The sequence below is a fragment of the Ambystoma mexicanum genome, chromosome 2p (genome assembly GCF_040938575.1).
Source record: "Ambystoma mexicanum isolate Mex_15411 chromosome 2p, UKY_AmexF1_1, whole genome shotgun sequence".
Lineage (NCBI taxonomy): Eukaryota > Metazoa > Chordata > Amphibia > Caudata > Ambystomatidae > Ambystoma > Ambystoma mexicanum.
Window position 1 is genome coordinate 896,174,197 of NC_090923.1, and position 22,852 is coordinate 896,197,048.

A 22,852-nucleotide genomic window follows, 5' to 3' on the forward strand; every position below is an offset into this window, starting at 1 on the left:
TTGGTTCTTTAGACTTTTCACCCCGCTGAACAAACCTGACCTCACCCAAACCTTTCCTCCTCTCACAACGTCTTTCATTAAGCCTAAAATCTACTTGCATGACTAAATCTATTAGAGCTTCACAAGTTGAGGTTCTATCAACTATATTAGCCAGAGCATCTTTTAAATCTTCTCGAAGACCTCGATAAAAAAGTGTTGCTCTTTTATCCTCAGGCCAACTACATTCCCTATCGAAAGACTTAAATTGTGTGATGTAACTAGTTAAATATCTACTACCCTGTCTTAACTCTAACAACTCCCCTTCTACATCTATCGAGAGTTGTCTTTTTCCAAATATCTTTTTGAATTCTCTCTGAAACTGATCAAAATCTTTTAAAACTGGACTTTTCTGACTAACAAGCAACACAGACCATGCTGCAGCCTCCCCAGTAAGGTAGGATAACATAAACGCTACTCTAGACTCAGCTGTAGGGAAACTTCCTGGTCTGCAAAGAAAATGAAGTTCACATTGTGTAACAAAGGTTTGAAATCTCTTTTGATCTCCTCCAAAACGCTCTGGCGGAGCCAAAGGAGTGGGAACCCCCAAAATCTCTATTCCTCCTATAGCACCTTGACTACTTCTTGCATCTTCTCTAATCAAAACCAAAGGTTGCTGTTCTCTAGGATCCCCTGCCTCCAAACCCTGTTGCCCGAGAAATCCCTGAATCTGAGATAAAACTTCCCCCAATTCTTCTACTCTCCTACTGAGGTTAGCATTCTCTTGATGAGAAATACGTAACTCATCTCTAAGTTCCTTAATCAAATTCTCTAATTCTGCCATGATCACCTAATGGGTTCAGCAGCTCAGGTGGAAACAACAATGGCCTTTCATTCTGTCAGGTCCTGATTCTGTTCTCCACGGAAGCTGCTGGACCCACAGGTCCCCCAAAGATGTGCAGTCAACTACTGAAGGTCACAGCAGAAGTCTCCACACCCCAGAGGGAAAAGGGGAAATGGGAGAAAATAAAAACAGAACACAGGTCGCTCTCTCTCACTCGAAACAGCTGAGCACCTGCAGAGGGCGAGAAAATTATAGTTACTTTCTCTCTAAATATCTCTCTCCCACCTAGTTCCCCTAGAAAAGATTTATACCTGTTTAGCCTTCCTGATATCTGAAAGGCTTGTATTTAAGAAGTTTCCTTGATAGTTCTTAAACTTTTAGAACCGATGAAAGAAAAACTTCTTTAACTCATAAACAATAATTATTGCAAATTCTTTAAATTAATTGTCTTTTTGAGTTAACTGGTAGAAGATGCTTTATGAGTTAAATTCTTCCAGAGTAAATAGTTCCAGATGTATATTCACCTTAAATCATGGAAGATAGGAAAACAGATTGCAAGTTCAAACTGTCACACACCTAATAGTTCACTTCCAAAATGACTTACGTCCTTTTCTTCCTTTGAGAAAAGTAAACTGTGACTGTATTCCTGTGAGAACCATTAATAAAGTCTCTTTTTCATAAGAGTTCTAAAATTCCTGGTTTGAATCGATAGATAAATCTTTAGATTAAATCTTCTTTTGAAATGAACCTTTTCTTTTCTTTAGTGAAAATGTTTAAATGTCTTTTCTTTCAAAGAATAGTTTCAATATTACATAGAATTCAAAATACTATGCTCATAGTGTTGTTCATATCTAAAGAACATCATGTTCCTGAATTACATTGCTAAATTAGACATGAATATATTTAACACTTCTTCCTTGCAGTTAACACGCACAAGGAAATAAAGAACAGTGGCTCTCCTACGCGCATAATTAAAGAAGTGTTTGATCAAGACACCTAGTCAAGTAAGCAGATAGCGCATTATATCCAAACTGCAATATTAAACAGAACAAAATGGCAAGCAAATGTAAGTGCTTCAGAAAATTGTAAAGAAACCACATTAACTTCCAATCTGCAGAATCTTTACATAACAAAAGTCTCTGAAGAATTGGATTCCGAAAGCAGCTAGCGTATTATATCCAAACTGCAATATTAAACAGAACAAAATGGCAAGCAAATGTAAGCGCTTCAGAAAATTGTAAAGAAACCACATTAACTTCCAATCTGCAGAATCTTTACATAACAAAAGTCTCTGAAGAATTGGATTCCGAAAGCAGCTAGCGTATTATATCCAAACTGCAATATTAAACAGAACAAAATGGCAAGCAAATGTAAAGTGCTTCAGAAAATTGTAAAGAAACCACATTAACTTCCAATCTGCAGAACCTCTACATAACAACAGTCTCTGAAGAATTTGATTCCTAAACCTAGCTAAATACCTAAACTATATTTTAGAACTTGTTCATTAACCTTCTGGTTCAACTTCTTGAAACTACTTGAAAACATATGAGGTGCAAATAGTCTTTTTTCCTAAAGTTCTAGAGCGCAGCGCTCCCACCAAAATGACCGCTTGTCTTGTCCCACGAAGGTTAAACTCGAAAGCTGACTCATATACAAGATATTTTATCTTCTGGAAACTTATACTGGGCCAAAACGTAGACTAAATAAGAAACAGGACCTTCCTGCTTCAGGTGTGACAATGAAAGGCAGTTTAGAATCCTGCTGATGCTCCCTTGTCTCATTGTTCTCCAGTCACCTTACTGTTTACTAATGACCAATCAAACCCCTGCTTCCTTACCACCATGTTGAACTGGGATACTCTCCCTCTGTTATAATGAAAGTTAAGGATAAAAAGGGTACTTAGGAGGATTACTTTGGAATTAATTACAAAATACAATACAAAAACATAGGAAACCTGACACGTACCCCTACCCCGCCTACATTACTTGAGACGTATGAACCAAAGTATGTGACATATACTACACCAATCAGAAGGCAAGAAGAAGAGCAACGACTCTGCGCAGTACCCATAAGAATGCCTATACCTAAGAGAATATGGGAAGTAAAGTATCCATTAAGGAAACCATACCTACATCCAAGACAAAATGATGGTTATTTGAATGCGATTCCTGATGAAACTAAGAAACTGAATGACCAGGATGAATGGTGACGTTATACGAAACTGAATCGATTGCATAGATAGAAGATATTCAGACCTGAGAGGCAGATGCTTTATGAAGAATTAAGTAGTACTAAGGATAATTGACATTTTGGGATCTAGATGAAGAAACTTATGCCACAAACGTGATGAAGATATTTAGTTAGTTTAAACGTGTACAGATGCAATGAAACGCAAGCAGCAAAGCAATCATGAAGCTAGCCGAATGCTTATAGTAAATAGATTGCGGCAAGCACCAACATATACATATATACCTCGTAGATATATATGGATTGAATAAAGAATGAAGTTTCCACTAAGAAACTTACATTAAAACAGATGAACCTTTTGCCAAGCTATTTGTGTCTTCTGAATTATTGCTGTTTGATTAAAATCTGCATCCCCATCCATCTCATGGTTATTGCTACTCATCTTAAAGGGCTGGAAGTCTCCAGTTCACAGGTGTAGACCCTCCTGCCTCCAGTGAAAACCCACCACGTAGGGAGGTGACAATAGGACAGGTAGGGTGTAGTGCGGTGCCAGGGACAGTCCCAATTTGTATAGAGGTTGGCTTCCAGTCACCTGCACCAAGCAGTTTCCTGCAAGAGCGCAGTGAACACATGTAGGACGTGTATTGTTCCTATAGTAGCTGGCCCTGGTGCCCCAGTTATGGGTGGTGCAAAAATGCTCTCCTAAGTAGCGGTTAAGGTTCAGAATGATTTGGTGCTCTGAGTGGTACATGGTAAAACAGCACAAGGAAGTGCTTGTTCTTTCCTGAGGCACAGTGTGGCACTCCCGGTCCCTGTCGAGCATGTTTGCTGTGTGGTGCAGCAAGAACATAAAAGCATCAGCGCAACAGTACCACATTATCTGGTGCCTGAGCTTCGCTCGACCAGGCTGTCACAGTCTTAATGATGACGGCATGGGCAGATGACGCCCACACGGTGGTGGGGTTAGCAATGCTGACGTTGAAGAACCAGAGTCCTGTGCAGGACGCCTTGGGCAATGGCAGGTTTAAACAATGAAGCATGAAACATCACCATAAAACTCTTGACTACCGGACCTGACTACGGACTACTACAGCAGGAGAAATGTGGAAGAAACGGGTCCCTGTGCAGCCCAGAGATGGGCTCAGGGGTGGTAGGTTAGAGAAAGTTGGAGCAGATTGGCAGCCTGGGTGCCAAAAATCACAGCTTCCCCGAGTGTCAATTATTGCAGCAACTGGGAAGGTTTCCGTTTTTTTTGGTTCAAGTTATATGTTTTTCTTTGTGCTTGTGATGTGTAAGCAAGGTAGGAGATCGTTCTGTTCCCCTGACCCTGTTTGTTGTCCGGTTTGATTAATTCTTGTATAACAAGCACGCAGAGGTTGCACGTGAGACGCATTACATGGTGGTTGTAGGTCAGGCTTAGCAAGTAGTTTAGTTTGTGGTGGATGGGTCAGGTCCGTTTGATCTGTGCATTTGTGAATCTTTGTGTTCTGAAGTTAGGACAACTTCATACAACGTGTGAGGACAGCACAGTGGCTACATTTTACTGGGTGAATGTTGAGGGCATCTGGTTCGTCTGCGCCTACTCTTGCCAGTGGGTGTCTTCTTTGGTTGATGCTGGCTGTTCTTGAAATTGCCTTGGTTCTTTATTTTAGTTTGTCGTCCAACTACTGGTGTCTGTTGTCGGTCGTGTGTGTGCACAGTGTGATGGCGTAGTCTGTCACAGTCCAGTTTGATTTCCATGCAGTGGTAATAAGCCCTCTCTGCCTGCTTTTTTGTGTTCGTAAAGAAAGGAGATGTGCAGCATGTGGCTTCTTTCCCTGTTCCTGTATGTGTGTATGTTGTGCTGAGCGAGTGTGATTTTAGTCCTGCTTCTTGTTTCATTACCAAGAACTGTCATACTGAGGTGCTCTCCACATAGCCTCTTGCACTCAAGCTTCACTAAAAGTCTGGGTGGGGAACGCTACAGAAAAGAGCCAGATGTAAAAGAGTGCAGAGTTTCTGCACTCTTCCAGAACGACTGATATTCTTAGTTCTACTGCTATGGGCAGTAAGTAGGAGTGCATTGCTACAGTAAAAGAAAAGGGGCTCCAAGAAGCAGTTATTTGTGATTGCCATGACAACTGGAAAAGCTGTGGCATACAATGATCGGTGTACAAATTGTTAATTTAAGTTGTACTACACGGATGTAATCCAATAGTGGGTTGTTTAATGTATTGTCTCCCAATCAGGAGTACTGTCACATGTCATGTGCCTGTGCGACTTTCTGGAGCGCGGAGGGATCTCTTTGCAGATGGAGACGACGCGGTCTTGCTCTGGTCTGGACTGTCGAGTCTGAAGGTGAAAGGCGAACCTGCCAGTTCAGCGCACAGTACAAAGGACTACTCTCGAATGTTGCAACTTAATTGCATTTATAATGTAATGATTAGAAATATGGCTTAATTTACATCCTTTTTATGTAAACGATGTAGGACCTTTATACTATACATGACACAAATAACAGCCATGTTAATTTCCTTTAATATATATTAATGGAAGTGACGTTCCTTAGTTGGGATTGAAAACGCATTTAAAAAGAAGTGATCCATTGTTGATCTCTTCGTTCTACAGCACATATGGTGATATTCTAAGATGGCTGACATCTTTTCCTCTCCCAGGCTGGAGGGTGTCTGTCTGATGTCTCCCTTTTCTATGTCTACGCAGGTGCTCTCTCACCCGGGAGACACCCCCTCCAGAGTAGACCCAGCCCACTTTGTTAGGCTGCGACCCTTGGATCAGCAGCTGCGTTTTGTGACCGGTTTTGTTAAGATATGTCATCCATTAGCAGTTTCACCTGTTACACTGGTAAACCTTGGGTATATATCAGACTTTCTGGTTTAACGCAAAAAAAAATCTCGTTTTGAGGTGCTGCCTCAATGAACCCCCCTCGAAATATACACATTTTTAGAGCGGCACATATTCATTGTTACGTGTGGTTCATATAATTACGTGCATTGCACAAATTGCATACTGCCTCGGGCGTTCGACTCGGATGCATCTGCTTTAAACCTTACCAATGTTGGCAGGCGTTTTACGTCTTTTCTATATTTAGGATGTGTTGTGCACAGAATTGATTGAAGCCTTCCCTGCTGTAGAGTGGGAATGCAGGTCCCGGCGAGATGAGGAACGTGGGCAGATTATGTTTTTCAAAAACACTCAGCAAAAATAATTATTTCACATTCGTTTTATAGGACGAAGAGTGGTGTTGACTTTTCCATGATTCAAGCTTGTGCCCTTGCCGTCGAGTACAGATTCCGGTAGTGAGTGCTTGAAGTTGCTTGATTGAAGATGCCTGTTATTTATTTACTGGCTCTGTACCCGAGAACTGCGATCATCCTTGCCTGCGGATCCCAAGTATGTATTTGGAGCTGCTTCATTCAGCAGGCGTACTGCAGAACATGCTCATATTACTGATATTTGAGGATTTTCGAATCTCTGTGAAAATCTGTGTCGTGTCTTCCGAGCCCAGTGTGATCTGTTTTACATGTTTAGCTTATGGGTTTATTTCTATCTGGTAAATTTAGAATCAACCAGCTCTCGCAACCAGGCATTTTCTGAATAGCGACTTTTGGGGTGCATGAATATTTTGCTTGTGTAAACCGTATTCATTGTGGGTTTATTTGTGTGAATGGCCAGAGTGTCACTGTTAGCGAGCATTCTTTTTCCTTCTCCCTTTCTCGCTTCCCCCCAACCCCTGCTCGCTCCATCTCCTGTCATATTGCTTTGCGCTTCCTGCGCAAAGAAATGTTTCCAGCAACACATGGTATGCTCTGCTTGCAGGGGCAGAGGACCTGTGCGTGAGGTGTTTTCACATCAAGGGTGACGGCAGCTTCCCAGCCGGCCACCGCAGGTGGAATGTCTCAGCGGAGGATAAAGCCCTGTGGGATCCTCACACGGCAGTCAGTGTCGGGAGATCCGTGAGGGAGAGAGCTCCGGAGCATCTCAGTGGGCAACCAGCCCTCTGTTGTGACAGGACGTCCCCTGAGGGTCGTCCCTGTTTCCGGTCCGGCTGGTCTCTCTCCCCATCCAGGGTTGAGAGAGTGTGCTGGGGTCGGTGTCAGTAAGAGAAACTCATAACCTGGGCATTTGTCCATTAGCTATGCCATTTGTATCAACCATTTCTCATTTTGCAAGCCCCTTTCCTTTCCCCTCCAGTAAGGTGCTTCAGGAGACATTTCTCTTGTTTTGGCATAACAAGGCCGCAGATTTATTTTTACATATACATAACCACTGCAAACGGGTATTAAAATTAGATCCAAAAGGTGTGGCGACTGCTCCTCGTCCTGCTTCCCCCTTTACCTCCATGTTGAATTGCAGGCACAACTCCCCCAAGGCCTTCGAGCCTGAGAAACTGCCTGCCCCTGCATGTCTTTGCGGACTGGGGGAGCGCCGTTTGTTGGGGGGAAGTTGAGCCCCAATTGCTACCGCCAGACACCCCCGCCGTTTAGGCTCCCAGGAGGCGCTGTCTAGAATGGGCGTAGCCCCTTCCGGTTTAGCAATGGCTCATTCGGAGTCTTTGTCTTATCATAGGTTGCCACAACCCGCCTGGTCATCCTGCGACAACGACGTCCAGGTTTCCTCATAACTGTAGGGTGGGAGGGTGGGAAAACGAAATCCTCCGATTTTGGCGGGCACCCGGCTGCTGGAAGAGCTGCAAGTGTTCCTGTGCCGGGCGCCCGCCGCTTATGTAGCCCAAGCTCCTCCTTCTTCCTTTTGTTACCCTTCGCGGGCTTTTGGCGCCCTTTCCTCTGTTCACCTTGCCGCCCTCTCCCCTGCCCCTGTGGGGGGAGGGACGAGAGAGCGGAAAGAGGAAGGCCCCTGCCCCGGTTATCGGGGTGCCTCCTCCATTCTCTTCGCTCACCCGTTCGTCACCTTCATAACCTGGGCATTTGTCCATTAGCTATGCCATTTGTATCAACCATTTCTCATTTTGCAAGCCCCTTTCCTTTCCCCTCCAGTAAGGTGCTTCATGAGACATTTCTCTTGTTTTGGCATAACAAGGCCGCAGATTTATTTTTACATATACAAAACCACTGCAAACAGGTATTAAAATTAGATCCAAAAGGTGTAGCGACTGCTCCTCGTCCTGCTTCCCCCTTTACCTCCATGTTGAATTGCAGGCACAACTCCCCCAAGGCCTTCGAGCCTGAGAAACTGCCTGCCCCTGCAGGTCTTTGCGGACTGGGGGAGCGCCGTTTGTTGGGGGGAAGTTGAGCCCCAATTGCTACCGCCAGACACCCCCGCCGTTTAGGCTCCCAGGAGGCGCTGTCTAGAATGGGCGTAGCCCCTTCCGGTTTAGCAATGGCTCATTCGGAGTCTTTGTCTTATCATAGGTTGCCACAACCCGCCACGCCAAAGGTGGGTTACCGCCCACCGTGGCTCCCCCCTTTCCGGGCTTATCACTCCAGTAATTTTGTGCAGATATTCCAGAAAAAACAACTCATTCCTTGCTCCGACAAATGCACTCTGTCTTTCAAGTAGTACTCCCTGTTTTTCAGGTTGATCCAACCATGTCTGATATGCTGAAAGCCTCTCCCTTTGCAAAACTTAGCCATGGCCCAATTCAACTTCCTTCTTGAATTCCCCACGGCTGCCTGACTCTCAGCGGCCCTCCATTCGTGCCTCGAGATGATTTCTGACCACACGATTTCGGTCTCCCCCATTTCCGCCGATAACTCCTGAAATGAAGACATCATTTCCCTGAGCAAGATCCTCCTCACCAGACCAGCCAAGTCATTGCCACCGAGGTGCACCACCAGAACATCGGGCCTCCGATGTTCCCTCAGGAGTCTGTGCACGTGCCCCCGCAGCTGTGTCCACTCCATACCTGGCACTCCATGCCATTGCACCCGGTATTCCCCGGCGGTCAACTCCTCTTGCTTGGCTTGTCACAACTGAAAGGCCAACCACCCAGGCGGACCGTCGCCTTCCTTTCGTCGATGCTACTGAGGGGAGATAGGAGGGGAGGGGAGGAATCGTTAATCTTACATTTTGCCGGGCCTGACCTATCGCTTAAAACAACCGGACTTCCAGCCCCCAATCTGCTTGATTGCTTCTGCTCCCAGGCCCATCCCTGCTGCTGACTTGGCTGCCCCTATCCCGAAGGAATGTGTCCCGTAGACCCTCATCGAGAACCCTGCTTCCACCAGTGCCATGTCCATTACCTATTTAAAATGAAAAGGCTTGAAGCTGACCCATCGCTATGCACCAGAACAGGCTCCTCCTACCCCGTGTGAATCCTCGGCCTCAAATACGCGCTTACGCATCCTACTGGACAAACCGGGCTGTCCCGGGTACCCCCTAACATGCTGCTTCTGCCTTTCCCTGTTTGATCCGTCTTGGATCTCCTCCGCACATGTATACCCACTCTCCTTGTACCCCTATGTCACAGCTCCTCAGGAAACTCAAACCTTTACCCCTTCTTGTTGGCTGGCACCAATTCGCTTACTCTTAGCGCCCCACTTTTAGCCATATAAATTTTGCGATAACATTTTTCCCGACCCAAGAACGCTCCCCCTTGCGTTTCCCTTGAGCATTTTTAATTCGACCCACAGGCCCCTAGCATCAAGCAACCTGGCTGCCCTACCGTGTACTCCCACGGTCGCTCTTGTCTGTTCTGGAGACTATGTATCTGACATATTATGTTATGATATGTTATTTTGCATTTATATAGCGCCTTAAAACCCATCGGTATGGTCTGAAGGCTCTGGTAGGTTGAATGACTTTGGGAACCGAACATAAGATATGCATGTACCCCTGGCCCTACTGCCAGATCATATGCCACCAAAAGTCCCCTAATATCAAAACTCGAAACTGTTCGTGCCTGTACCTTGCCAATGGTTCCTCCCTTGATAATCCTGTCACAGACTTCAGCCAGTTAATGCACACCCGATACCTTCCTCCTAACTGCAATACCTGTCTCCTAGTCCATTGTAAAGGCTGCCTAAGCCGTACCTGATCGGGTCATGTTAATCGGCACGCATCTTCATTTCAAATACAAACCATTGTGAACACATTAACATCTCAACCCTGAGGCCCACGAGAAGTCCCTGACGCGGAGCCGCCTCTCTGCTAACATCCTACAATATGCTTGATGGCCAGCATTTTCTTCGGGCGGACCAGGTGCTGGACTCCGGTCTGGTTAGTGTCGTCCTGCTCCCAAGCGGGATGAAACTACTTCTGCATTTATATAGCGTTATGAACCCTCAGGTATCTGTGCGCTGCTTATTCTCACTGAACAGCTGAGTTTGGCCCTGCCGGGAATCGAACCTGTATCCCCAGGTTCAGCCCAGATGTCAAAGTGAGGGCTCCCTCCTGTCATGCAGCTCTGCTTGCTGCTGGCCTCCCGCGAAAGAACGTGACTCCGTACCGCAACTAGCAATGCAGCCGGCTCTCCCTGAGCATCGCAAGGCCAGCCCTCATTCACCCGCCGCCCCCGCGCAATTTGTACCACAATTACTGCTTGCAGGTGCCCGTAATTAGCCCACCTATCCCTGTGCAACGGCCCTGCTCGCGCGTGACTCCCTTGAGAAGGCCATGATTAACCCCTTCGCCAGACCCTCAACCGCGACGTGAAACCTACTGACCTGCGGTCTTTACGGTCCTAACTCCCCCATGGCCACATTAATCCCCTCTTTAGGAAACCTGCTATGCGCATCCGTTCCAAACGTGGTGAAAGACATCGTCTAGCCACCATGCTGGTTAATGTCCCATGACAGTAATGTAGGTGATCGTAATTGTGAACACCTTCTGTTCACAAATGTAACCCATAAACTGATTGTGATACTCCCAGCCACGGATGCCAACCCTCCTGCACCAGGGGAAGCCTGACATTTTTAATAGGTGGCACACTAGCCGCTCGAGGCACCCTGGTTCCTGTTTCCCCTTCACACGGGCCTGCCTCTACGCGCTATTGTGCACTAAGGCTGTTCCTCCAATAAACTCGCCGTTGCTAACTGGTAACATCCGCTTCTGAAACAATTGAAGGATTTGCCCAACAGTTTTCTCCCACAAGACATCGCCCATAATGCTTGATTTTAGTGCGTACAATTCCTTTATCCCTACGCATGTGCAGTTGCACGGGAAAGTGATGCGGTTTAAAAACAGTCACTGTCTAGTGGTATTGCCGCCGCCGAAATTACAGATGTTAATCCCCCGGCTGTAGCCTTCCATACTTTCCCTGGCCGCACACCATCACCTCGCTGCTAGAGGGTCGCTCAGCCTGGCCAAAATAAAAGCGACACATAGGACAAGTTGAAACCTGGCTGTAAACATGGAATATTCCCTTGATGACACATGCAAGCCCACTGCCCTGCTCACCCATCTCAACTGACGGTAAAACGGTAATTTCCTTAATGCTGGAGGACATATTGGCCGGAAAATTGCGTACCAGCTGTACGTTCAGCTCTTCGCATCTAGGAAAAGAGTTGCTTCTAAAACCCCATCCCCGATATAGACCACTTTTGAAATGGTGTTGCCATGGGGTCCATGTAAGGCATATGAAACTGCCCTCCTTTGTTGTGCTTGGAAGACCCCTGTCCTGCATGTCGTACCACCCACTGCCATAGTAAACCCCTGCCCATTAGCCCCGAGTGCACAGCTGCAAATATCGCCGGCAGGCGGCAGTGCGGTACATGCTGACACCCTACACGCCCCTGTACAAATTAAAACAACTCGCAGCACTCTTCCATAATTCCACACCGCACCAAACGCCACAATGATGCCCACCCCCATGTCCTATACTAATGCAAGCCCCACAAGTTGATTGTAGTCTGAAAAAACCTTAGCTCACGGGCTATTACACAAGCCGTTAATCATAATAATCTCAGGCGCCACAGCACACGGTTTCATACCCTTGAACAGGTACCACCTTCCTTTTATCAAAAGAGCTTGCTACCGACATTTCTGTCGTGTTGTACCACTGTACGCAATGCAGTGCTATTCATTATTTTCCTGCGAGCGACGCAGTAAGTTTAGGTCAAAGGCTTAGAGCACTGCATACTATTGTAACTGTACTGTTACTTCTAACGTGCTTAATGCCAGCTGTTTTCAAGCACGAATCTAGCGCCTGAACCTGTGTTGCTCCGCGTCTTTCACGGTGAGCACGTTGCCCCTGCGCTATCAGTTACACTGTCCCATGCCGCCCCGACGCCGAAAAGCAAGAAACACACCTTCTTCAAAAGACGTCGGGTGTGAGGGGCCGACCTCCGCCTGTTGTGGTGAGTGACGTGACCGCGGCTCCTTAGCCCACTCGGCCATACTAACTCCAGAAACCCCTACAGTGTCGGCTGAGCCGACTCTACCCCCGCCCTGCCGGTCTTTGACCTGTTTGAGTACGTAGCAGTTCGCTGCAATAGGCACCGGCATTCCCCGCACCTGGCGACTGCGTATAGGGGGCTCCGAGTATCACCCTGCCGTTTGGGAAAAGGCACGCCCCCTAGTCTGATTCTAAAAAACCCCGCTGCCCGGGACCGGTCCTTACTACCATATATACTGATTCCTAAAAGCGCCTGAAGCCATACATAACAACCTTCCTCTCGCTGCCCATTGCTATTTCTAAGGTGCCTACCACCATATTGTTAAATGTCTATCCCACCTTAAGTGGTTATTGCGGTCGAGCTATTCTGACAAACCTTTACCTTTATATATCCTCTCACTTCCTTGGCTTGGCTTTAACCAAAACATGAGACCGGGCTGTCTACCACCCTCCCCGTAACACACATGGTTATATTCTCAGTTTTTTCATCTGAGGGGGAGTTTGACCCACCAACCTTCCAGGTTCGATCCACGTGCTTTTACTGCCCGTGCCACCGAGACTGGCTAAAATTCGCTGTCTGAACCCGACTCGCGTTTAGACATATAGGGGGACTCGGGACCGTATTTATTCCTTACACATCAGCCTTTACACATCCATAAACCCCGCTCTTTCTACGTTACGCTTGCTGCATCATGTACAATCTCTACATGGCCCATAACACTCCCACCTCAAATGAGCCCGCTTACTTGCTCCGGCGACCAGACCACCCGTTACTTGAAAACCCCTTCTATGTAATTATGGAGCCAGCCGCACTATGATTATCCACCCCGTCCTCAAACCAACGGAGCATTCAGCTCTCCCCACCTGTATGTACCTTCTCTCCCTCTCTATCCGCGACACCCGAGCTCCTCTCGTGACTGCAGCCGGCGCACAAAATCATCCATTGGACCACCATGACATCTAGGATCTCCCACGCGAACGCTGGAAAGGCCTTCAGCTGCAGTGACCGCCACACAGCAACGCGAACAGGGGTGAGCAAGGAGAGCAGGAACCCAAAACGACATCCTTCTTAAAAAGAAATCCTCCGATTTTGGCGGGCGCCCGGCTGCTGGAAGAGCTGCAAGTGTTCCTGTGCCGGGCGCCCGCCGCTTATGTAGCCCAAGCTCCTCCTTCTTCCTTTGTTACCCTTTGCGGGCTTTTGTGGGCTTTTGGCGCCCTTTCCTCTGTTCACCTTGCCGCCCTCTCACCTGCCCCTGTGGGGGGAGGGACGAGAGAGCGGAAGGAGGAAGGCCCCTGCCCCGGTTATCGGGGTGCCTCCTCCATTCTCTTCGCTCACCCGTTCGTCACCTTCAGCGGGTGCTGATCAAAGCACCAGCACCCAAAGTTGAGGGGCAGAGCAGCGTTGATGGTTTCGCGCTGTGTGTAGCTGACAGGTAGGAATGGGAAAAAGTGGGGAATAAAGTACCGCATATCGTGTGTGTAAAATACGGCACAAAAGTAGTTCCTGTCAGGCCGTATTGTAAGTTCTAACAGGATTGTCACAGAGAACTCGGGGAGGCCTAACGTTATGAGCTAACCCTGCAGAGTGAGGTACAGAAGTATTTTACCTCAGGCATACGTTGAGGGCCCAGTCAGGGTACTAGTTGACAGGCCACGATGGTATTTAGATGGTGTTACCCACCCGGCTTGTGGAGGTGTGCCATTGTGAGGCCGCATTTGGAGGAGTGACAATCACTGTCACCTTTTTTTAGTGAACATGGAACTTACACCCGCTTACAACCCTTTGTAGGTGAAAAACCTGTGCCTAAAGGCGAAGAGGGCTATGACCTATGGGTGGATCTTACTCAGCTTATGCTACACAACTGGAAAGTGTCAGACCAAGAAAAGAGGAGACGAGTAATAGAGGCATTGCGAGGACCTGCACTACAGACGGTACAGTCCCTTCGAGCACTGAGTCCGGATACAACTTCCTTGCAAGTGATGGGTGCACTGGAAGGAGCGTTCGGCACTACCGAACCAGGAGAGGACTTAATGATGAGGTTTCATGCCACCTCTCTTAAACTGGGCGACAAATTGTCAGACTACCTGATAAGGATTGAGCAAATCCTACGCATGGTCCACCATCGAGGAGGAGTAGAGACTTCCCAATTGAACAGGTGTCGCCTGAAGCAGATACTTAGAGGGGTTAAAGAAGCCGCCATACCCTCTGAGCAACTGAGACTGCGTGAGAAACTGGACACCTCGTCATCCTATGAAGACCTACTAAGGTTGATAAGGGCACTGGAAGAAGGAACAGGCGATATCAATGTCCAGAACCACCCTATACAAGGCAAAATCCCAGCACCCAACAATGCGCAATGTCCCAGCAAAAACAGATTGAAGAACTGCAACGGCTAGTAAGAAGACTACAGACCCAGCTGCTGATCAGAGAAAACCCTAATGTAACACAACAGCGAGGCAGAGAGGGTTCCCAGTCCCCTCGTGAATGAGACCATAAAGTATTTTGGTGAGCTCAAGAGCCTCGAGAATATTCTCCCCAATCCTTTGCACAATTACCACCATGGAGATTTTGCCATCAATGCGGGGATGACCGTCACTCAACTTGGCTGTGTGACCAAGACCCAGATTATGCCCTAGTTGTTGCTCGCTTTAATGCACTGAAACCCACTCCAGCCAGAGCAATGTCAGGAAACGCACAGGAGGTTATAGAGGAGGAGAAGCTAGAACCTCGACTACAGGAGTAAGCTCCTCTACCAAAAACCCCTGCATATCATTAAGGACGCTGAATTCCGAATGACCAACTACCAAGTACCAAATTAAGTCCAGGAGCACTGCAACGTTAAGAAGATACTACCAGCGACCTGCAACAGACTACAAACTCGGCATCCCAGAGGCATTCCCGCTGGCCTCATTGGGCCCACCATGAAATCCCAGTTGATCTGGAAGGGCGAAGGACTACGGCATTGCTGTATAGTGGCTCCCAGGTCACCATTATACATTTGCCCTACTATCGCCAAAACATGTCACATCTGCCCATAGAAACGCTGGAGGAGCTAAATCTGATGGGGGTCAGAGATGCAGCTTGCAGATATCTGGGGTACATCTGTGTGACGATCCACGTTAAACCAAGATGCGACTGGACTAAGGATGACTTTGACCACCCTGGCATGGGGATGCACCGCCAAGAACCAGAATCTGGAAGTAACCCTAGCCATGAGTACCAACTCCGCTCTGTTTGGTACACTGGCCAAGATGTGTATAGAAATGGCCGGTCCACAGTTTGCACAGTCTCTGAAGATGCACCCGGCTTGTCAACAGGCATACCTCAGGAAAAGCAAGGAGACAGCGAAACAGCATGACGGGCCAGTGGGAGACGTGACCACCACCAACCACGGCCAAGCTGACATACTGCCTGGCCAGACTGTGATGGTGCTCGGCCATGTGCGCCTCCACGGACAAACCCATTACCGGAGAATAGCGATGGAGGCTCCTGATGGAGAAGAACTACCTGGAGGTCTGCTGATCCAACACACGCTGATCCGTGATACTGGTCAAGGGCTGACACACATTAGAGTTCCCATTACTAATATCAGAGACAAAACTGTGCATCTAACAGGAAGTCTGAAAATCTCACCGTTTTACAAAGCATCTATTCCCCTTTGGATGTGGGCAACATAAACGATGGGGACTAACTGTTGTCAGACCGCGAAAAGGATTATCTACGAGACCAGCTATCCATGCGAGCAGATGTGTTTTCCACCAGTGACTGGGACTTGGGCAAAGCAAAAGGAGTAAAGCATCACATCCGTCTGAACGATGCCACCCCCTTTCGAGCGCCTGCGGAGGATGTGTAGGATGTTCGGCCCGATCTTGAAGAATCGCTGCATGCAGGTATCATCCAGGAGTCAAGAAGTGCTTATGCTTCACCCATCGTGGTGGCACGAAAAAAGAACCATGATGTACGACTGTGTATCGACTATCGCCGGCTAAACAGCAAAACAGTGCCAGACCAGTATCCTACACCCCGAGTGGATGAGGCTTTGGACTATCTGGTTGGAAGCAAGTGGTTCTTCGTCTTAGACCTACAGAGTGGATACTATCAGATCCCAATGTTACCCGAAGACAAGGAGAAGATTGCATTCATCTTCCCCTTGGGGTTTTATCAGTTTACTAGAATGCCACAGGGGATATCAGGATCGCCAGCCATGTTTCAACGCTTGATGGAAAGAACAGTGGGGGACATGAACTTACTTGAGGCACTGGTTTACTTAGACGATGTGATCGTATTTGGGAGGACCCTGGAAGAACATCATCAGTGGTTGCTGAAGGTCTTGGATCGTACCAGCAGCAGGGACGGAAAGTATCCTTAGAAAAGTGCTAGTTTTGCCGAACCAGTGTAAAGTATGCTGGCCATGTGGCGTCAGCAGAAGGAGTGCATGTGGATTCCGCCAAGATGGAAGTCCCTGCAACTTGGCCCACGTCTGCAGAATCTGCGAGATATGAGAAGTTTCCTGGGATTCTGCAATTATTACCGGAGGTTTGTGCCAGAATTCGCCAACCTAGCCCAACCTCTCACTGAATTGACCAAGGGTTATCCCGCTCCACAGAAGACAGCAGCTAGCAGTGGAAATCAGTCCATGGCCTGGTACCACCCCAAAGAGAACTATGGTCTATGATGGAGTGAGGAGTGTGAACAAGCCTTTGCTCACCTTAAAAATACTCTTACAGAAGCGCCTGTCCTGGCGTACCCTGATCCCCCACCTGCTGTATATCCTACAGGTGGATGCCAGCTTTAACAGGCTGGGCTCAGTACTCTACCAAGAACTGCAGGGAACGGACAGACCTGTGGCATTCGCCAACCATCGGCTAAGCCCCTCTGAAATGAACCACCCCACCCACAAGCTGGAGTTCGTGGCACTGAAGTGGGCAGTGGCTGAAAAACTGCATGACTACCTATACAGAGCTACTTTCACAATGATACCGGACAACAATCTACTCACATAAATTCTCAAGTCCGCCAAATTGGATGCTACTGGCCATAGATGGTTAGTCGCTTTGTCCATGTACAACTTCCATTTGGAGTATCACCCTGGAGTCAATAACATAGATGCTGATGCACTGTGCCGAAGACCCCACACCGACGACACTTCTGAGTCCATCCCTATCGAGATGGCTTCTGTGCCCACTATGAAAGCCATTTGCAGGAAGGGAACTTGTCAGCCAGCCGAACCTGCACGTTTTATAGACTGCCTAGGGGGAACAGCACAGGGGGTCCATGTGAGCAATTGTGACGCAACCAGTCTAGTGGCTCCTGAACGGCTACATATGAAAATCTCGCCCTTGATCGGAATGTAGGCGGGCAGGCCAGCCATAATGCACAACGAATTTGTTCCAATACAATCCGTTTGTATTGTATGCACCTAGTAGAGCATGTAAACCCTTAGGGTTTTTGAAGGAGAGGGGGCTGAGTGTAAACCCGTATTCATTGTGGGTATATTTGTGTGAATGGGCAGAGCATCGCCATTAGCGAGCATTCTTTTTCCTTCTCCCTTTCCCCAAACCCTGCTCGCACCATCTCCTGTCATATTGCTTCGTGCTTCCCGCACAAAGACATTTTTCCAGCAGCACATGGTATGCTCCGCCAGCAGGGGGAGCGGACCTGTGCATGAGGTGTTTTCACCTCAAGGGTGACGGCAGCTCGTCCATTGCAGGTGGAATGTAACCGCAAAGGATCCTCGTATGTCAGCCAGCGCCGGAAGATCTGTGAGGGATATAGCTCCGGAGCATCTCAGTGGGCAACCAGGCCCTCTATCGTGAGAGGACGTCCCCTGAGGCTGTCCCCGTTTCCGGTGTGGCTGGTCTCTCTCCCCTAGCTAGGGTTGAGAGAGTGTGCTGGGGTCGGTGTCAGTAAGAGAAATTCAGCGGGTGCTGATCAAAGCACCGGCACCTCACATTGAGGGGCAGAGCAGCGTTGATCGTTTTGCGCTGTGACTGCTGACAGGTAGGAGTGGGAAAATGTGGGGAATAAAGCACTGCATATCGTGTGTGTAAAATATGGCACATAAGTGGTTCCTGTCAGACAGGCCGTATTGTAAGTTCTAACAGAATTGTCGCAGAGAACTCGGGGAGGGCTAACGTTATGAGCTAGCCCCACAGAGTGAGGTACTGAAGTATCTTACCTCAGGCACGCGTTGAGCACCCAGTCAGGGTACCAGGTGGCAGGCCACAGTGGTATTTAGAGGGTGTTACCCACCCGGCTTGTGGGTGTGTGCCATTGTTTCTACAGAGGCCGCATTTAGCCGTGGGTGGTACGTTGGAAGGTCTGAGTTTTTGAGGTTTTGGGCAGTACCGGCCCTGTGTAGCCTTTCCCGGCCACGTTCGTGTCTCGTGCAGCAGTCTGGGGAGGGAACACTGACGTGAGAGAAAGACGGTTCACCTGAGCAGCACTGGTTTTCGGGGTGAAATAGGACCTTGGCTGCCTCGCCCAGGTTATATCCGCTCAAGGGGCTGTTATATACTCAGCCCGACTTTACAACAGAGATGGCCTGGCAGGAGAGTTGCGACTCCCTTTAAGACCTGGCGGGTCGATCTGTGAATTTGTGTTTTAGAGGTTGTATGCTCATGTGGTAGTCTGCAGCTACCAGGAGTATAGCATTTCTGACGTGGGGCTCAGATTACCCGACGTGTATTGGGACGGCTTGCACTTGTTCCCAGTGTAGGGAGTGAATGTTATTGAATGGTTTATGTACCAAATGTGAATCAACTTGGTCCCCGGTGACACTGTGAATTACCAAATGTGAATCGACTTGTTCCCAGAGTACGGAGTGAATGTTATGAAATTGTGTATTTACCAAATGTGAATCAACTTGGTCCACGGTGACCCCGTGAACGTTATTGAATCATTTATTTACCAAATGAGAATCCACTTGTTCCCAGAGTACAGAGTGAATGTTATGAAATTGTGTATTTATCAAATGTGAATCATCTTGTTTCCAGGTGACCCCCTGAATGTTATTTAATTATTTATTTACCAAAAGTAACCTGCTCCCCGTTGACACCTATGACACTATTTAATTGCTCATTTACCAAATGTGAATCATCTTTCTGCCAGGTGACCCCAATTATACTATTTAGTTATTTATTTACCAAATGTGAATCATCTTGTTTCCAGGTGACCCCGTGAATGTTATTTAATTATTTATTTACCAAAGGTGAATCAACTTGCTCCCAGTTAACCCCTATGACACTATTTAGTTATTCATTTACCAAAGGTGAATCATCTTGTCTCCAGGTGACCCCATGTATACTATTTAATTATATATTTACCAAATGTGAATCAACTTGTGTCCAGGTGACCCCATGAATGTTATTTAATTATTTATTTACCTAAAGTTAATTAACTTGCTCGCAAGTGGCCTCCTGATGTTATGTAATTATTGAATACCTGTGATCTAGTTTTACACTTTCTGTTTATAAAGAAAGCTGCCAAGCTTTATCAAATGAAATAAGACTGTGACCATTATTTAACCAGGTGCACACTTATCACGGATAGCCACCAGGGCTGTCCTAGCAATAGGAGACGGAAAATCCCTCCCTCCCTCCACATAGGCCCTCATATGTGTGGCTCGAGCCATCATCCCCTGGGTGGTCATTCGCACATGTATGGGGTAAGTTGTAAGTATCCCATGTTCATGACTCTTACAGGTTGCTGCTCACTCCTTTTTATCGGAAACATCTGGAGTTACAATTTACACTTGCAGAAAGCTGGGCCTGGGAATTATTTAATTTGCACCGTGCGATTTTACAATGTCAGTTGGGCTATTGGGATCTAGAGTGTGTGGTCAGACTATGAAGAAGTTTGTTTTTCACTTTTCGAAGGTGTTATATTTGTTTTGAATTATAAATTTGAATCGGCAGCATTCATTCTATTCGTCATGTTTTTTCTGCCCGTCTCTGGGGATTCGGGCCCGGCTCGTCTTTATCTGTTTCTGAACAGCTCTGCAGCGGAATAAAGATTTCCCAGCTAGTGCCTATCTGTCTATTGTGGCTGCACATCCAATGGCGTGCTTTGCTTGTCTTCACATCACACATGCATCAATTAACAGGTTTTCTTTTACAAGTTTTGGTAGGCGAATGACGGAGCCTCCGAGAGACAAATGAGACTCACTCAAATGTCACAGAGTGAAGAGCGCCTTGACGCCCAGGTGCCATGGCCAGAGCTATACACGTTGTAATCAGATTCGGCATGGGTGTATTTTGTGTACTCTATCCAGTTAATGACTGTTCACTGTGTTGGTTTAGCTTAAAATGTTGTAATTTTTTCAACAAATTCGATGCCGAATGTTAATGCACCCAAACACACCATTTTCAACTTTGCCGTGCACATGTGTTCTTAACTGAGTGCCTGGCAGCTTAGATGAAGTAAGAGGCTTACCTAAACACGTAAATGGGAAAGGAGCTTCTTTTTTAAATGTATCTCAATACCATGCATTTGGTTTGTATCTAAGCGCCATCAGGTGTGACATCTAATAGAATGATTTGCCCAGGATCAAACTATATGGTGAGTCGGGGATCTAGGATTCAATTGGTTTTAGGGTTTCACAGATCAACATTTGGCCACATAAGAATGCTTGTCTTCCCTCAAAGTGTCATGTGGCTGTCAAGAGGAAAGTCACCAGCAACGTAGGATTGCCTACCCTCCATCCCACATCTGACAAGGAAAACATGCCTTTCACAGCATGCAACGGTCTCAATTGAGGCACCACAGTGCAAGCGACCTAAGATTAATTTCGGGGCTGCTGCACCTGATGGTCACAGCGTCCCGCAAGGACAAGCCGCTCATCTCAGATACTATTTCCCTTTCACGAGTGACAGCTCGGAATAAGAGGAGTTTCAGAGCAGAAAAGAGGGGCTTTGCATAATCTGCTCCCAGAGGTTTAGCTGCTAGCAGGACAAAGAGAAATGAATGCCCATTATGGGCAGCTGCCTAGTATGTGGCAATCTTCTTCCCCTTAAAGGGAGAGAACATATTAGACTGATCCAGTACCTCGACCCAGAATTCCTGGAACTGTACAACAATCTGATAATTGGGTCCGTGTCGTTCTGACTCGATGTACTTGAGTTGTTTTAACATGAAGTTAAGTGGTTGCAGTTAACAACCAGGGAGGTTGTCAGAAAGTTATTAACACATTCATCTTGATGGACTCTTAACGGGGCCAAGCATTCAATTAGTTAAGTGTGCCATCTTGTAGAAGGGGGTCTTCATACAATATGTTGTTTTATTACAATGTAACTAATGTACCTTTCAATAGTGTTCAGGTTATATTGATTTACACTGGCACTAATTCTGCCTTCGGGGAAGGGTGGGTCTTCTAATGTGTTTGAACTTGTGCAACTAGTGAACTCATTGGGTATTGTCGGGATGCAGCCTTCTACAGTGGGCTAAGTGGCACTCAATGTAAGGGTGTTTGTTAAAGATGGGTGTTATCCTTTGAGCTAATAGTGCATCTTCATGTAATGTTGCCACTACGGTATGAATTTGCCCTCTTGCAAGGGTGTTTCTGCCCTCTAGCAAGGGTGTGCGTTCGAGTGTGTTGTTTGGATGTCGGGCCTATACCGATTTTGGGATTATCATTTTATATCTCTGTTGTTGCGCCAGCTAACACGGGTTGTTAGAGTGCAGATCGTCAGGGGCCTGTTTTGGCTTCTTCGAGAAATGGCTAAGTACATCATTATTCGGGGGTCCTCCCTTCTTGATTCTGCCCATGTTAATGTTAAAGGACATTTGTCTGAGTTGGTACAGCACATCTTTGCCTGATGTGTACATTTCCGGCATGGTTTCCGGCATTGTCATGTGGGGGATTTCTATGATCACAGAGTAATCTTACCGTTTGCGACATTGTTACGGATCTTTCTGGACCATTTATTTTGTAAGTTGTACATGGATAATGTTGGACATGGTTTTTTTTTCTCATCTTGTTTTCGCTGTCTTGTGTATTACTGTGGGGTTGACTAACATTGAGTGGGGCATTTTGTCTTTTTGGACATTGTGGTATGCTTAGAGCCTGGTGATGCCCGATTTTGTGGGAATGTGGGTGTTCTTGTTTTAAATGCACGGTTTTGTGGTTGCTGAGGGGGCAACGGAACAACACCACCAGGTTGATGGATTAGTTGAGGAGCCGCGCATTATAGTGAACCTTTATCAGGTCTCTCAGCACAGTTTCACTGCTTTGTGATCTGGCGTGACTTGTTTAGAGATTTGTATCATTTTCAAGGCGGATATTTGGAATGTGCTTGGTCGTGGAAGGATTGAGAGCCAGTGGTGGCAGCTCTGGCTGACAGGAGTGTTGTTTTGCGGTGTGCAGTGTGTTGCTCGTTCTGAGCGGATTAGTACGTGGCAGTGCCACTTCCTATGAGTGGTAGTCCTGGGAGGAAGGAGTTTGTGTTTTTCTATGAGTGACTTAGGTTGGTTACCTTTTAAGTTTTGTGTGGCATGTGCTGGCCGTGCGTCGTCTTCACTGCTTTAGGAGAAGTATGGAATTGATTTTTCTCCC

General features: G+C 47.1%; 1 protein-coding gene and 1 long non-coding RNA gene across 2 annotated transcripts in view; one reads left to right on the forward strand and one right to left on the reverse strand.

Moving 5' to 3' along the window:
- Positions 1-2,567, reverse strand: part of MEIOSIN (meiosis initiator) — a 589,598-nt gene extending 587,031 nt beyond the window's left edge. Inside the window, exon 1 of the mRNA XM_069643050.1 lies at positions 2,418-2,567. The gene's annotated coding sequence lies outside the window, so the exon portion shown is untranslated. The remainder of the gene's footprint in view (positions 1-2,417) is intronic.
- Positions 2,568-5,763: 3,196 nt separating this feature from the next.
- LOC138565953 (uncharacterized) overlaps positions 5,764-22,852 on the forward strand; it is a 63,467-nt gene continuing 46,378 nt past the window's right edge. The window contains exons 1-2 of the long non-coding RNA XR_011301731.1: positions 5,764-5,859; positions 6,235-6,397. This is a non-coding gene — a long non-coding RNA (uncharacterized lncRNA). The remainder of the gene's footprint in view (positions 5,860-6,234; positions 6,398-22,852) is intronic.